General features: G+C 36.9%; 1 protein-coding gene across 2 annotated transcripts in view; it reads right to left on the bottom strand.

The window, feature by feature from the left end:
- The window catches only part of LOC5577573, a 1,170,395-nt gene that overhangs the window by 338,085 nt on the left and 817,214 nt on the right, over positions 1–15,096 (bottom strand). The window lies entirely within an intron of this gene.

Raw genomic sequence — 15,096 nt, 5'->3', positions numbered from 1 at the left:
TTGTTGAGTGAACAAACGTAAACAAATGTAGAAATAACGTAACGCTGAGTAATTAAAAAATATGAAAATATACATGAGGTAATTTGATTCAAAGTTCCTTAAAATAAGGCGGTTTTAGGTCCATAGTGCGATTTAAACAATTCAATAAATTTAAAATTGTACTCCAAGTATCCTTCTATACAGTTTTTAGGAGATTTTGAACAGTGTTGTTTTCAAGGATACCTTAAAAATAGACATTTGGGGTAACTGCTAAGACTTGTACCACAGGTGGACTTGATCCCTCCTTATTTTCTCGAAATCTAAAATAGTTTTATTCCCAGTAGTTTTGCGTAATACGTTGTCTCTACGAACGACAATGCCAGAGCTGAAAATATACCAGATGTAACCAGAATGTAGAGATAACATTTTTGGAGGACTTTGTTTGTATTGACTCAAATCAAATTTAACTGTTCTCTTGAACAGCTTCAATAAATCTGCGTATATTTTACCGAATTGTTTCAAATTATCTGAAACTTCAATCCTACAGAAAGATCTCTTCTGTTTAATTTTTAATTAGAGGAAGCCTAACAATTTCCAATGTTCATCAAAATATATATTTTGCTAATAATTTTGGAAGAATGCAATGGTCTAATGCAGACCCAACCTTTTTGCCTCATTTTTGACATCAATGGTTGATGCGTTCGCAGTAATAGTCCGATTAGAGAAATTTTTACCTCTAATGAAAGCTCTGTTGTCCAAGAAGTAAAGTTAAAATTTATCTAATACTAGTGATCCCGGCAAACTTTGTCTTGCTCAGTGTTGATAGACTCACACTCAAATCTCAATCAATACGCTCTCCCGTGAGAGCAAATTCAATAGAGATCTGCTTCGAAAATCTCACGTTTGAGATTTTGATGTAAAATCACTCAATCAACTCAAACCGTAAAAAATGATTCAGTCACAAAAGCCGTCAAAAACTTCTGTAACCAGTGTTAGTGTGATGTCTAGTGTTGATGAGATTTGTCGTGTATAGTTCGTAAATAAAGAAAAGAAAACGTTTGTAGATCGGTTTAAGTAAGATGTCCCGAAAGCTCCCTCGAACGCAGCCAACACTGCTCCACCCTATATCAGGACGACGACAGTTCCGCTAGTCACCGCCAGGGCTGCGCTAAACCACACGAATGGGCGGCCATGGGGGTGGAAAAATGAGTGGCCATGATGAGGTGGATTACGTCATCGATGGTCATGGGTCAACGGCCAAAGGTTCGGGGTCAACGTTCACCAGCAAGCCACTTCATAAGACTGGTGATCGTTGAAGACAGCAGTTGTGCTTTCCAAAAAGTTCAAGTTATAAAGATATTTTGAAGAAAGGAGAAAGGGAGTGATAGTGAAACTGGACATCCAGGTAAATTTCCGGCCTCAAACAACCCCGAACCTAGCCCGACCGTACCGCTTCTAATTTCTACCTTTTCGCATCCTCGTCATGTCCACAAGACCTCGCGGTTTTTATTCAAAATCGCCATTGAAGAACCTACTCGCCAGTAGTGTGTCCCTAAAGCCCTGAACCGAGTTCGACCTTCTAGTGCGCCACAAAAAAAAACAGGTTTTACCAGTGAATCCACGGATCACTGAAGCCTCGAGTCCGTCACCACACTCGAGGGGCGCACGGAACAGGCAGGAGGTCCACGAGAGGCTGCAGCCGAAGAAGAAGAGAGAAGGAAGCATCGTCGCCCCTGGCCAGAAGAGAAGGAGAAGTCTGAGCGGTCGGTGAAGGAGCAACGGAGAAGGAGCAGCGAAGAAGGTGCTGCAGTGCGCGAAGAAGAGAAGAAATTGTAAGGTAGGAGTAGGATAAGAAAGTGGGAGGCGTCGTCCGGTGTTGAGGACGGACGCAAGTAAAGAGAAGGAAAGATTAGGAGAGAGAGAGGACCAGAAAGTAGGACGTCAAGGAAGTGGGAATAAATCTGTGCACGGTCTCGAAATATAGGGAGTTTTACTTGAGCCAATCTGTAAGTGTTTTCTTTTGCGGAGTGTCACGAGCGTAGCGGCGACCCTGCGGCTTGGAGACGGGGGTCTCATCTAGGCTGGAAGTAACACGGCCTCCAAATTGCACTTCTGAATCCCGAATGTTGTTGTTTACGTTAGAAACGATTACTTTAATTTTACCTGACTAACAAGATATTATTGCCGTGTGTAAGTAAACTGTGGAAATACGAGACAATGAGTCAAAAAGGTGAGCCAACTCATCCATGACTTTTTTTTACTGCTGAGTTGCGTGATTGACAATTCACGCAAGAAAAATCTCAAGCGTGAGTAATGAGAAATTGAGATTTTCACAACACTGGTCTTGCCATCAGGTAGGCTGTTGTAGAACGTCATAAAATCCCCTGAGACGAGACCCGCGAAGACGGTCTTCTTTTTCCGTGGGCCGTTCAAACCCTCACACGAACATCTCAGTCAAAAATTATTGCGTTTGCATCATACCGAAGCAAAAATAGCCTTTTGAGTGTTAATTTTCATGCCAGGAAACGTAGCAGACATTAGAAAGAACTATAATACTATAGTCTTGTGTTTATATTTATCAGATTATTTGGATAAACTGCTCCGCTGACTGAGTTTTTGATAACAGTTTATTTTGAATACAATACTTTTCACTTTTCCAGCCTTAAAAACGACGGGCTGCATTTCTGGACAAACATTTCAAAAGGGCACATCGACATTAGGGCGGTTCGAAACTTAAAAATGTTTGAGAATCCAATCTCCCATATGTTTCTTACTATCCTTACAATAAAAAAAAGCGTGTTTGAAACATTTCTCAAAATTTCTCCATAGTAATTTCCATACAAACCTACTTTGTCTTTGGGCCACCTTTAAATCGCCACCGAAAAAGCTGAAAATTTCACAGAACACTATTTTTATGGTAAGGGTGGTAAGGAACATATGGGAGATTAGATTTTTTTAACATTTTTAAATTTATAATCGCCCTAATCTACATAGATAAACATTGACTCTGCAAGACGCTTTCAACCCCCCCGCGAAGTGACAGACAACGCAATTTTCACGTACCTACTTGCAATTCACCGCTGCCGGCACGATTTTTCACTATGGCAGATCGGAATTTTGTTTCGTTGTTTACGGGTGCAAAACAACAAATGGAATGAAATGAAATAAGGGCAAGTGTGATGTTTTCGTCTTCCAATGGAAATAAATTTAATAAAATCACCAAGTTTAAGCACCAAATGAACTTAAGAGCGCTCCAATTCGTTCGGTGAAAAGATTAAATGACCTGTTTGTGCTTTGTTTTGCGGGAGAAATTACTTACAATACAGCCTAACTCATTTTGTGGATCGCTTTTATGCCCTTAAAAGAAATCGCGGGCCGTAACATAAAATAAAACATTGTGGGCCTAGTTGCCGTGCGGTTAGTGTCGTCAGGCATTTAAGCGCATCGTGTCATGGGGTGCGGGTTCGATTCTTGTTAAAGTCATTGAAACTTTTCGTCAAGATTGTTTCTCGACTGTGCCACTGGAGCATGCTTGTCCGTTGTCTAGTGTTAAGTTACAGTCTGTGTAGCTAAATGGCTGAAGGCGGTGTTCTTGTCTTTTTATTTGAACGGGTTTCAATGAGATGGAATCAAGTTGAAAAATGATACATTTTTTATTTGTAGATTTTTTTTCTATGTGAATTTGAACACTTTTTCTCATATTAACCACCCGAGGTCTAAGTTTCGATCAAATAAGCCTATGAGCTAATATACGATGACGTCACGCTGCAACTTCCAGCGAGAAGAAAACCTTTACTGTGGGCAATGTATTCAGAAAAATAAACGATTTCGTTGTACATTCATCCACGCATTGTTCATCAGTTGAACATTCGTGTTTGTGTGGATGACATTTTATTTAAACATATTTAGATCAGAAAAAAATCGACAAGAAGAGAAAACCATGGATAAGTCCATTGGATGAACTATCCAGCTTTTTAAAAGCGGTAATGGCCGCCAAAAGTTAGCTTACTTTCTGGTAGGGATCCAATATATTGACGTTTGGCTTGGGTCCGGTCAATAGGGTCTTAAAGCCCTGTCCCAATTCTAGTATCAAACACTTAAGTTTAGGGCAAAAACACATGTTTACTCAATTTTTAAATGATTTCCATTTGTTTAAGTCCAAAAAACATTTTTTTATGATTTTTGAGATTTTGTCTCACCCTTTGGTTTAAACTCAAATATTGGGTATATTTTGTTTTCCGTGTCCCTTCCGAAATGTCAGATAGGAACATCCCCAGTGTTAAAACTATAAGCCCTGTGGCATTTTTGTCGAAACAGTGAATGTCAAACATGATCACAAGTGTCAAGGTTCATATATGGAACCATTTATAAAATTGAAGTTTAAAAATGTTATGACCGTTATTTGAGCTATAAAAATGGCTAAAGTAGTTGCAAGAACATGCTCTTTCGTGTAATTAAATAAAAACAAGAATTCATTAAACATTTTAGGACCCAATTGACTTGTCCACCGGTGTGATAGATTTACTCGCTCCAAGAATGTTGACATTTTAGCGGTTGACGCCTCTCAATGCTCCCCACGTGTTTCGGTCAAGTGCCAAAATTCTTGGACTGAGTAAATTTAGTGCACCGGTGGATAAGTCCATATCAAGCAACTCAAGTCAAACGATCCCTTTTTGCAAAAGTGGTCTAATTTTTGATGATATTAGCGCTAGAAAAAAGATAGTTCATTCAATAAGCTCACCTGATTGAAACTTAGACATCTGGTGGTGAGTATGAGAAAAAAAGAGTTTTCAAATCCGCAAAAGAAAATGTACTGCGAGTTAAAAGCTGGATTTGATCTCAGATTGATTTCAAGCTCATAACTACAGTCAATTTCCCATAAATTAATGATCATCGTAAATATCTAAGGGATGAAATATTACGTAACGAAGAAATTGGCCAATTTAAACCCCCTCCCTCCCTGAAGTAACGAATTTAGTATGGAAATTTTCATTTTATTGTATGAACCTTAACACTACAAAAGACCCCTTGCCTCCCCCTGTTGTGTTACGTGATATTTGAACGATCCCTGACAAATTTGTCTTGCTTCGAATTGCCAAGAGGTCAAACAATAATTTCGTAAACAAAGCTTTCCTAGGATCGGTATACGGTATATGCAACTTACATCATGCGGACCACATCACACCACTATTCAGATCTCGCTCGTAAGCCATAAAAAATCTTCCCGATGACCGAACAAATCCTTTCGAAGAATCATAATTTGATGATCACTCGTTCATAATGATCACAAATGCCAAACAAAAATTGTAATTTTTTTTTATCTCCATCAAGCATAATTCTAGTTTACGCCCTATTTTGAGCACACTCCATGATTTCATTGAGTTTGACAGTACCACGGACCAAAATTTTTCGGTACACTGTCGTTGTATTGCAGCTGTCACGATGCTCCCGGGTTGGACGCTGTTGAGCCCAATTCACCACGATCACGCTCACCAATATCACTATCAGGAAGAGCTAACACCAATCTTTCTGATAGCAAGCGTGTGCTAGAATAAGTCGCATGATCGAATTCTCTTCTCTTTTGTGATAAAAGGTAACAAGACACAAGTTTGTCAGCATTTTTCCACCTCAGGACGCAAGCGGTTTGAAGTGGAAAAATGCTAACAAACACGCACCTTGTCACCTTTATTCACAGAAGAGAGGATGGATGAAGAGAAATCGATCATGCGACTTACGCCCTTATTCCAGCACACGCTTGATAGTGGTGTTAGTTTGCGCGTGGGCGAACTAAAAAGGGCTCAACAGCTACGTTTCTGTAAAAGGCTCAAGACCTCTTGGGCCCTTTTCAAATGTTTGTCCAGATTTGACGTTCCGTGACAACGGAATCTTGGCTACATATGACGTTCTTTTCGCGAGTTTCTCTCAGGTAATCCCCATTCAAAATGACGCATTAGTCCTCTCTCGGTTTTCCGTTTATTCCGGAGACTATCCCAATTTTTTTCATCGCACTATCACGTCGCATCTCTTGGCGAATGCGACTTGAAAAGAGTACGTCAATCAGTTCATCCGTTCTCAGGTCATTTCGTGACATACAAACACCATTTCATTTTTATTAATGTAGATTTAAGGCTACCGATGAAATTTAGTCAACAAAATCGTGTGGCCCGCGGGCCGGACTGATTTTTACCTTTATTTGTCTCGCTAGCAAAATGTCCGACACAAATTCAAATGTTTCTACCTGGATTAGTTAGATATATTGTTAGGCTTTCGTTTGAGGTGAAATTTTCTAATATCGAATTATTTTTGCGAACGCACCATCTGTTTATATCGAAAAAGAACCAAAAAGGTTGGTCAGGCCTGGTCTAATGGGTAGACGAGACCTGATACCTAATGAGAACATTAGAGAAGTGCAATCTGTTGGTAGTGGTGATTGGAAGTACCAATTCAAACAAGTAAGTTTTGATTTTTGTTTTCCAATTGATATGTCTTGCTAGAAAAACCACATGGTCACAGGGGAAGGGGCAAAAACAACGAAAAGAAACGAGGGGGGAAAGACTGAAAAAAATGTCCATGTGGTTTATGGACGACCCCTTTGAAATTCTCGAACTCCAAATATGTTTCTGCTATGTATGTTAGGACTTATATGATATTGTCTAGATGCACTTGATCCCACAACGAACATACAGGCATTAGATTTGAGGTGCAATTATATTTGGATAAATGTTATAATGTGTTAATGCAAATAGCAAAGAGCGGAATCAATTCCCAATCTAGTAGTGCATCATTTTCGCGAAAAATTATCATTTTTAATTTTTAAATAGCTATATTTTATTCGAGGTTTGAAAAACATCAACACAAAATTGTATTACATTTGTCGGAATATAAAAGCCACAGACTGTCTGTGCAATAGCCCCAATTGAAACAAATGTCTAAAGGGGATCAAGTGTCACCAAACTATTTCAAAAACTCCATTATAAGACAAGCCATTGGATGAACGAAATTTAAAATACAAATGTTTTAGCCATTTTGTTCTACAAGTTTGATGCATCCCCGTGCAGAAATCTCATTAGAATTTGATATTGCTGCAGAGTTAGTAAGCCGCATTTAGAAAAGGGAATTAAGTCTCTCCTACAGTCCTCTGATTTTTCATGGATGACTTTTTTTTTCTTTATTATAATGAAATTTTCAACCCATTTCAACCCAAGGCTGTTTATCTCGGAATCAATGGTTTTACTTCTTTACAAAAAGAAGTGTTTACTACAAGCTTAAAAAGACTATAGTAACTACTTTCTCGGTAATGGGACTCGATCCCAAGATCTCGGCGTGGGAGATATGTGGTCTAACCACTACACCAGACCCGTCCCTGGGATCACTTTTGAAATTCTTCCAAAAATTACTTCGAAAATCGTAACATACACTAGTAACTATCCTAAGTATTGGCGTCCTCTGAAGGTATATCCCAACGAGTTTCTAAGAAATTACATTAGGATGTTTTGCTTCAATTTTGAAAATAATACCAGAAAACTTCACAAGAAACTTCTAGAGCGAATATACTTCAAGGACATGAGTTTGTCCTAATGACATGAAAAGAATAAGATGATGTACTCAAAGAACTTTCATTTTTTTATTAGTAAAACATAAAATATTGCGTTTTTCATTCTACGATTTTTTTTAATATCCTGAGCGTTACCTACCCCTTTAATTAGCGAGGGGGTATGATAGGGTTAAGGAAAAGCTATTTATGAATTTTTCAGAACTTTTGAACACAGGAACAAGTAAAGGCTTGAATCCTGCAAAGCAATTAACAGTTCGCGAATAGCAGTTATTGCAAACAGCTTTATAGAACATTTTTCTTTTTAATGACGTTACAATCCAACTGGAACGGAACCTGTTTTTCAGCTTATAAGAGTGATATAAGAGCGCTTTCACATTTATTAACACTTCAGTCGTCGCGCTATTGTATTTTGTACAACACTGTTGAAAAAACCTCGCTTTTCGTTCTCAACAGCAGCGTGGTGGTTCTGACGGTGGCAAACCGCGCGACGACTGGAAAGTTAACTTAGAGCTTTCCAACTTCTAGAACAATCCTTGTGGATATAACTGGATTATTCCGTGTAAAAACAACACAAATAATTCTTGTATGATTTTCTGAAGGAAAGTACTGAGCGTTCATTCTTGGTGAAAACACCGAGGAAACTGTTGAAAGAATCTCTAGAGCACTGTTTCTCAACCTTTTCAACAACGATAAAACGGCTCACTGTGAGGTGTTCGTTTCAGCTTTTGCTGCGTAAAATTCCTTCAAAAAAGAGTGTCATCACAACTCCCTGAGGACTGTCTTGTTCTGGTGGCACACTCAAGCATTATTTTGAAGTGTGAGTAAAGGTGCGCTTCGCAACAAGAGAGAGAGAGAGTACCTGAAAAAATTCTCACATTTTTTGCACTTTCATTCGAATCGCCTGAGGATCTGTGTTGAAAATTTTGAGTTCAGGTTTTACTCCTCAGAAAAAACGGCAAAATTGCTTCGCAGAGGAGTTTCTATCAAGCCTGGTTAAGGGTTCGTGGACTCCCTGTTGAGAAACGTGGCTCCAGAGGAGTGTCTCGGGCAATTTTTGAGAAATCTTTAAAGGAGTTGTTTTAGGAAGCTCTTTGAAGAAATGTCACAAATTCTACCAGTCAATGTTACAAAAGTTTTTCTAGAAATTCCGATATAAATTCTGTGTGGAATTATCGAAACACTTCGTTTTGTATTTCTTAAATAACATAAGTAGAGACATGGGCGTAGCCCGAGGGGTCTCCAACCGGTCTTAAAAAAAATTGGATCAATACTTGAGATCAAACAAATTATCGGACTTTTGCAATGATTTTTTTTTTAAGGCACTCCGTGCTCGTGGCCACTACTGTGCCGGAACCAGTTCATCTGTATCTACTATACGGATACAGATCTATTTTTAACTTATCTATATTTACATCTGCTTTCACTCTCTTCTACTCTTTTACTCTCACATCGAGCAGGTAGGAGAGAGCTCTGCTGTTCAGTCCAATCGATTTCCATAGCCATAGTCCTTTGCTCTTGCGGTGGTTCATTTCGCCGTGTTCCTAAGTCGTTTGAGGCTAGCTGCCTACGAAGAGGGTCAGTTTGTCTCAGTCACTATCTGATACTGACGGAGGATGGATGTGCTCCCCAAGGCACGGTCCTCCGTGCGGCGTCTTTTGGTGGCTGGACGGGTTTTTTGTGGAGGGGCTGGGAATTGAATCCATGACCTTCCGCTTATGAAGCGAAAGTGTAACCTCAAGGCTACGGACCCCCCTATTTTGCAATGATCTCGCCAGAAATTATCCAGATATTATCTTAATTCCATGGTGCATTACGTCAGGAATCTACAAAAACACATTGTAATGAAATTTCCAAGAATTCTTCCAAGGATCTTCAGAACAACTATAGTTATCTCATAATTCTGGACAAACATTTGAAAAGGGCCCAAGAGGTCTTGAGCCTTTTTCTAGAAACGTTGCTGTTGAGCCCTTCTTAGCCCGCCCACGCAAACTAACACCACTATCAAAAAGATTGGTGTTAGCTCTTCCTGATAGTGGTATTGGTGAGCGTGATCGAGTTGAATTGGGCTCAACAACGTCTTGCAAAGTCAATGTTTACCAATGTCGATGTGCCCTTTTGAAATGTTTGTCCAGAATTATTCGATTCCACAAGGTTGACAACAAATTCAACAAAGTGGTTTCTCTAGATATTCCTACAAATGTTTTGCTTGATATTTTTGCGGGAATTCCACTTAATAATCTTGTGAATAGACCTGAATTTGGTCAGGAAATATATTGATTTTCTTTTGAAAGTCAGCAACACTTTTTTTTGTATATTTTCTAAAATAATATCCTTTTAGAGTTCTGCCAGAATATTTTACATGAATTTTCCCGATTTCATAAGTACATATTTTTTACAATAAACCCTTCAAACCGTGAAAGGTGTATAATAAAGATTTCATATCTTAAAATTCGCTCATGACACCTATACATGTTATTTTTCACGTGTTCATTTAGAATGTTATTATATGTTTCTCGTCGACTGCGTTCAAAGCTTATATTCTAAAGTAATTGTTTAAGGTTCTTAAGTAATCAATTCAAGAAATTTTCTAATTTTTTCTGTAACCATACATAATTTTCCAATAACTTCATGCATTACTCACAGAAGACTTCCCAAGATTATTTCTTAGGAAAATTATTACAAAAAATTTTGATGAATTGTGACTCTTTAAAAAAAAAACGTTTACATGCTATACCATTTCAATAGGATTTTTCACAAGAGTGAATTGAAAAAATAGATGAGTCAAGAAAAAATAACTACAAAATATATTTAATTTAGGCTCATAATAGTTTTCCAGCTTGACAATTTTTGCATATGATTGAAGAGCTCCGGAGTCTCCCTCAGAGGCAAAAGAAATCTTTTGAAGATCCTACCAGAGTCTTCACTGAGGTCATCTTGAAGCATTATTCTAGGCAGGGATTCTCCTAAAAATAGTCTACCATAAAGGTTTTTTCAAGGATTTTTAAGAATTAAGTCTAAACATATCACGCACATGCAAGCACTCATTTTTTGTAGAGTGTTAGATATCAGAAGAAGGAGGAGTTCTTAGACTACGTGTTTTGCATATTCACCATAAAATATTTTGCCAGGGTCATGGTTGTGAGAGCAATTGTCCTTATTTTTTGATATTTTTTTTTATGAAAAATTAAAACAAAGGTCTATAAGTTTGAGGAAGAAGTTAGTTTCTTTGGTTAGAGACAACTTAGATTACCTGCTCATAGGTTTTTAGCGAAACAGAGCCTCTTATCACACTTAGGGTCGGTGTTCCCTTAGTGGACAGTCCCCTATAGTCGCACTAGTGTCTTTTTACGGCCGTTTTACTATAAATATTTTCAAAACATTTTTTGACATAAAGGTCAGGAGCTATTTATCTAAGTACCATTGATACACAGCATGATTTTGTTCAAAAAATGATCGAAATAATTAGTTTTGCTTAGAATTTGAGCTCCCTTGAGCCTATAGTAAAACTATTGTTCCTATAGTAGCACTACTGAGAGAAACAATTTTTTATTATACGAAATAATTGATGAATTAAGAACTTTTTTTACATCAAACGAAAGCTTTTGATCCACACTTTGTAGGAAAAATATAAAAGTTTTGCAAAAATACGGTTTTGATAAGTATTTTGCCAACGCCGTGGTGCTAGTGTTACTATAGGAACAGAAATTAGAAATAGTGCTACTATAGGCACATGTGTTCCTATAAATACAAACATTTGAGTTTTCGTAGATTTCATATTTTTCCCACAAAACCAAGATAAAAAGCTTTCAGATGATGTAAAAATAATGACGATAGCATTATTTTTCGATTTTATACGAAATTTTGTTCTTAGCTATGCGGCTATTGGTACATCGACCCTATATGAGGGTTTAACCACGGCTGTTCAGAATTATTTAGTTTATTCTAGAGTTTATTCTAAAATATGTAAGTCTCCAGTGCCCTAGGTATAAATCTATTCTGTCATTTGGCATGGGCGAATGTTCGAGACAAGGCCTGTGAAGAATCTCAGCTTATCGTTGACGTTTTAAAAGTTTAAATCACAAATATATTGAACTCAATATGTGCATGATACAATTTGAAGGATAAAAATCATCTTCTTCTTGGCATTAACGTCCTCACTGGGACAGAGCCTGCTTCTTAGCTTAATGTTCTTATGAGCAGTCACAGTTATTAACTGAGAGCTTTCTTTGCCAAAGTTGCCATTTTTCGCATTCGTATCTCGTGTGGCAGGTACGATGATATTCTATGAAAGGAAATCAAGGAAATTTCCAGTACGAAAAGATCCTGGACCGACCGGGAATCGGTCCAGACACCTTCAGCATGGCTTTGCTTGGTAGCCGTGGACTTTACCACTCGGCTAAGGAAGGCCCATAGATAAAAATCATGTTCAAAGCAAAAAACAAAGTCTAAAAAGACAACAATACAAATAATGAATAAAATTTTTATTTTGTTTCCATTTTCTATATACAAATTACCAATAACATGATATGAAGATTTTCGCATTTTTTATGGGCCATACTGTAGAACATCTGGAGGAGGTTTGCTGAAGAAGTTTCAAAAGAAGTTACTCAGGAACAAAATCATTAAAATTTTGGAAGATTTGTAAAGCTTTCCTTGTAAGAAATCCTGAAATAATTCATTGGAGAAATTTGACTGGTCTGGAAGTAGCTACAATACTAGACAGAATGAAGCACCCAATGACCGTTCTCCCATGTAAAATTGGTTCACCTAATATTTGTTGCTTTCTAAACTTGAAAAACTGTTTAAAAAGTTGTTTTATAAAAACAAGTGGTTTCAACCTGGGAGGGAGAAACCAATACAAAATTTCTCTACGTCACAGTGAGCCGAGATTTTGCTGTCACGAACTGTCACTGTGAGCCCGGATCTTAAACAATGGACAAACATGATAAAAGCGCGTAATTACCCTAAACATATTATTGCATTTCATCAAAAGTAGCAAAAATCGAATTAGAGTGAATTATTGCACATTCAAAAGTAACGTCACGAAAGCACCGTTTATTCTAATTGAATGTAACGTATTGGAATGAGGCTCTTTTTACTGTTTTCATTAAAATTGAAAATTAAACGCATAGAAAACTGTGGCCCTTTCCAATGTTTGTCCAGAAAGATCGAAGGTACACAACAAACGAAAACTAGCGATTTTCACTAAGCCTGCCTTGATTGTCGTTGGCAAACTGGAGTTATCTTGCAATTTGGAAAACAATTGTAACCAATTTCGTGTGTAGTATCGGTGCCTCCCTCCCAGGTTTCAACTATGATTGTCCATAGGACGAATGCAACAATGTTGAAGATCTTTACTACTTTTTTTTTCTTGGCATTACGTCCTCTTTACTTCTATAGGAATTAAAAACTCTTATGCTACTGCTCGCATGAATATACGGTAAATTGAGGAACAATCCATACACAATACAAATTCTATTACTTTAACCACCAGTTAAAATGCATTTTGATGAATGGTTTGTGTATTGTAGAGGAATACACAAATTGCAATTCGAAACAATACACACACAATATATCGTATTGTTTTTCTCAAAAGTTATAAGGTACCGAGGGGGAAATGGATACAGAAAAATCAATAGTCAACTTCATTATTATGTATAGTATAGGGGACTTGAAAATTTGCGCCAAATGGTCCACTTGCCCCACCATGGTGCAATTATGTATACTAAGAATAATATTGCTCTCGTTCTTGTTATTAGTGCTAGTTATGTCATGTGTTGATGCTTTAAAAATTAATGAGTGTCGTTATTATTATTATAAACAATATTTGTACATTAGTCCACACTAATTCGAACAAAAATAAAACCTTGTAGCTAGAATTATTTAGAGAAAATCTTCTATATAATTACATAAGTTATACTGAAGTATTGTAAGATTATTCCTAACGATGTTTTCAAAAAAGACTGATAGTTTAAAAATATTAGTTACATTTATTTTTGTGTAACAAACTGAAATCTTCTTATTCTATTTATGAATGTATTTCTGTCATCTGTCTAGAACAATTTATATGGTCAAATAAGGTACGATAATATGTTTTCAATTTGAAATTTTGTGTATTTTGCTATTTTGCAACTCAGCTTTAATAAACCACGAAAAGTTTTGTTTGATTTTTGCAATATTCATTCTTTTATGTTTTCTTATATTAGAAAGATTAAAATAAATGTTAGGTGGATTAATTCAAATTTTCTAAAGTCAATTAGACAAATTTAAGCTAGTAATCAGAAGAATTAAAAACAAAACAATATTTGCGAGTATTCAAACTTATTCAAATTATCGTAAGCAATCTGTCAATATATGATAATAATACTTGATCCACTTACCCCACCCTATTAAAAAGTGGGGGTAAGTGTACCATGTCCAATATGTCTGTAATTACTTATAAAAATCACTTATATTTCATTGTGATTCATTCAATTAGAACTGAAATGTTCACCATGCGTTGAAAAAACTAGTAGAATTTGATTTAAGGCAGAGATACAATGGATTTTTGATTGACGGAAAACAATTTTGAAATTAATTGATTTTTGCAGCCAACAAGTTTGCTTGTGTTAGTGTACGTGTAGTACCAGTTTTGCATTAGTATCAGTGTGGACGTAAGAACATATCCTAAAACGAAGCAATGGTGCGAAAACATTCAACATATTCATGTATTTATGCTCATTATGGACAAATGATCCACTTACCCCACTGATACACTTCCCCCACTGTACCTTATATGCTGCCGTTAGACGCATATTTGTCCCGCGGGCCATAAGGTTTGTATTTGGAACATGGAACTAGTAGGCGTAGAAGGGCAGTATGAGAAATATCAATATGTTTATATACCATACTCCTCAAAAGAACATTTTTTACCTTTTGCTCCTTCTTTTTTTTTAACTTTTGAACCTTTTGTACTTGCGACGTTTTATCTTTCGATTATTTGGCATAGATTCACAAATCTATTTAAGTATATAAAATTGCCGTTAATTGATTAGGGGATCGTTTTATAAATAATATGGACCAAAAACCAAAACTCATTGTTCATCTCTAATGTGATAAATTCGAATCAAAGATATTAAAAAAAAAATAAATAATAAAAAATGAATGTACACGTGACATGAACTACTTATTGTGAGTGATGTGCTCATTGCAAGTGTATTAGTTTCTCATATAGTGATTCAGTCCAATCCGCTTGTCGTGCTGCACAAATTTGCATTGTTACACACATGTAGTTGGTAAATCGGATTGACTCGCTAGTTTACGACGTGTTCTACATTTAGTGCATTTTGTGTAACGAGCTCAAGCTCTGTAAGTTTTCGGAGCAGTTAAGTCTGTTGATTGACACAAGCTGAGTCGGTTCGTTGTTGTTCTTGTTGTTGTTGTAGTAGTAGTTGCAGTCGGTTGCACTTACACACACATACGTTCTGCGAAAGATTGGATGCTGGAAAAAGAGAATCAGTTGCAAAAGTTGGTTTTGTGTTCTGTTGGCAGATTCAAACCGAAAAGGACATTCTAGTTCAAAT

This window comes from Aedes aegypti, chromosome 2 (assembly GCF_002204515.2).
Source record: "Aedes aegypti strain LVP_AGWG chromosome 2, AaegL5.0 Primary Assembly, whole genome shotgun sequence".
Classification (NCBI taxonomy): Eukaryota; Metazoa; Arthropoda; class Insecta; order Diptera; family Culicidae; genus Aedes; species Aedes aegypti.
The sequence above is the reverse complement of the archived record's forward strand: the minus strand, read 5'-3'. Positions and strand labels throughout refer to the sequence as shown.